The following is a 2,170-nucleotide window of genomic DNA, read 5'->3' as shown; positions in this document are numbered from 1 at the left end:
AGTCACTTTGGTCACAGCTGTGCCATCGAGCCTGTCACATAGCGCTCAGATATCAGTGGGCCTCACACAATCCAAAAGTGTCCAGTGTCCAAAAGTGTGTGCAGAGATTCAAAATCTCCTTTATCCTCTAGTCACTTTTGTCACACCTGTGCCATCGAGCCTGTGACATAGCGCTCAGATATCAGTGGGCCTCACACAATCCAAAAGTGTCCAGTGTCCAAAAGTGTGTGCAGAGATTCAAAATCTCCCTTATCCTCTAGAACCATTTTAGAACCATCCTTTTAGAACCATCCATAGGGGTGCACGCATGTGGGGGTGCACGCATCACAGAAGCAAAGCGTCACGAAGATAAGCGTCGGGATACAGCAGTTATTACATGGCACAGAACTAAAATCCATCTTCTCTCTTCATACAGGTAAAAATTCCCTCTGCTTGCTGTCTTCTGCAACATATTCAAATGGTACAACTTCCCACCTCTGATTGCTGTCTCATCTGCTGCAATAGACTCTAATGGTAAAAATTCCCTCTGCTTGCTGTCTTCTGCAACATATTCAAATGGTACAACTTCCCACCTCTGATTGCTGTCTCATCTGCTGCAATAGACTCTAATGGTAAAAATTCCCTCTGCTTGCTGTCTTCTGCAACATATTCAAATGGTACAACTTCCCACCTCTGATTGCTGTCTCATCTGCTGCAATAGACTCTAATGGTAAAAATTCCCTCTGCTTGCTGTCTGCTGTGTCATCTGCTGCTTTACCATCTAGAAACATAGTTTAATGTGTCTGCTAATTCTTTGTTATAAATCATTTGGTGCATTGTACTTAAAACTCACTGTTGCATTTCCATGACTGGGATCAGTGTAGATCTTATCTGGTGGAGGTGTTAAAATAGATGTTGCCAGGCTGAATGTCTTTGATCATCCCAAAAAAAAAAAACCCTGGTGTGCTGACCCCAGCTGCCAAATTATCCTCAACCAGTTCCCAAAATCCATCTCTTCAGACCCTGCAGTCTGGACTATAAATTTAGAACCATCCATAGGGGTGCACGCATGTGGGGGTGCACGCATCACAGAAGCAAAGCGTCACGAAGATAAGCGTCGGGATACAGCAGTTATTACATGGCACAGAACTAAAATCCATCTTCTCTCTTCATACAGGTAAAAATTCCCTCTGCTTGCTGTCTTCTGCAACATATTCAAATGGTACAACTTCCCACCTCTGATTGCTGTCTCATCTGCTGCAATAGACTCTAATGGTAAAAATTCCCTCTGCTTGCTGTCTGCTGTGTCATCTGCTGCTTTACCATCTAGAAACATAGTTTAATGTGTCTGCTAATTCTTTGTTATAAATCATTTGGTGCATTGTACTTAAAACTCACTGTTGCATTTCCATGACTGGGATCAGTGTAGATCTTATCTGGTGGAGGTGTTAAAATAGATGTTGCCAGGCTGAATGTCTTTGATCATCCCAAAAAAAAAAAAAAAAAACCCTGGTGTGCTGACCCCAGCTGCCAAATTATCCTCAACCAGTTCCCACAATCCATCTCTTCAGACCCTGCAGTCTGGACTATAAATTTAGAACCATCCATAGGGGTGCACGCATGTGGGGGTGCACGCATCACAGAAGCAAAGCGTCACGAAGATAAGCGTCGGGATACAGCAGTTATTACATGGCACAGAACTAAAATCCATCTTCTCTCTTCATACAGGTAAAAATTCCCTCTGCTTGCTGTCTTCTGCAACATATTCAAATGGTACAACTTCCCACCTCTGATTGCTGTCTCATCTGCTGCAATAAACTCTAATGGTAAAAATTCCCTCTGCTTGCTGTCTTCTGCAACATATTCAAATGGTACAACTTCCCACCTCTGATTGCTGTCTCATCTGCTGCAATAGACTCTAATGGTAAAAATTCCCTCTGCTTGCTGTCTTCTGCAACATATTCAAATGGTACAACTTCCCACCTCTGATTGCTGTCTCATCTGCTGCAATAGACTCTAATGGTAAAAATTCCCTCTGCTTGCTGTCTTCTGCAACATATTCAAATGGTACAACTTCCCACCTCTGATTGCTGTCTCATCTGCTGCAATAGACTCTAATGGTAAAAATTCCCTCTGCTTGCTGTCTGCTGTGTCATCTGCTGCTTTACCATCTAGAAACATAGTTTAATGT

The 2,170-nt window shown here is 42.9% G+C and overlaps 1 long non-coding RNA gene across 1 annotated transcript; it reads left to right on the top strand.

Annotated features, from left to right (window-relative positions):
* Positions 1–443: 443 nt before the first annotated feature.
* Positions 444–1,492, top strand: LOC141096701 (uncharacterized). The gene is made up of 2 exons (XR_012233758.1): positions 444–709; positions 1,157–1,492. It is a non-coding gene; the product is annotated as an uncharacterized lncRNA (long non-coding RNA).
* The last annotated feature ends 678 nt before the right edge of the window (positions 1,493–2,170 follow it).

The sequence above is a fragment of the Dendrobates tinctorius genome, unplaced genomic scaffold (assembly GCF_039654945.1).
Source record: "Dendrobates tinctorius isolate UK_male_01 unplaced genomic scaffold, ASM3965494v1 ptg000078l, whole genome shotgun sequence".
NCBI classification, from domain to species: domain Eukaryota; kingdom Metazoa; phylum Chordata; class Amphibia; order Anura; family Dendrobatidae; genus Dendrobates; species Dendrobates tinctorius.
This window is presented reverse-complemented; position numbering and strand designations above follow the sequence as displayed.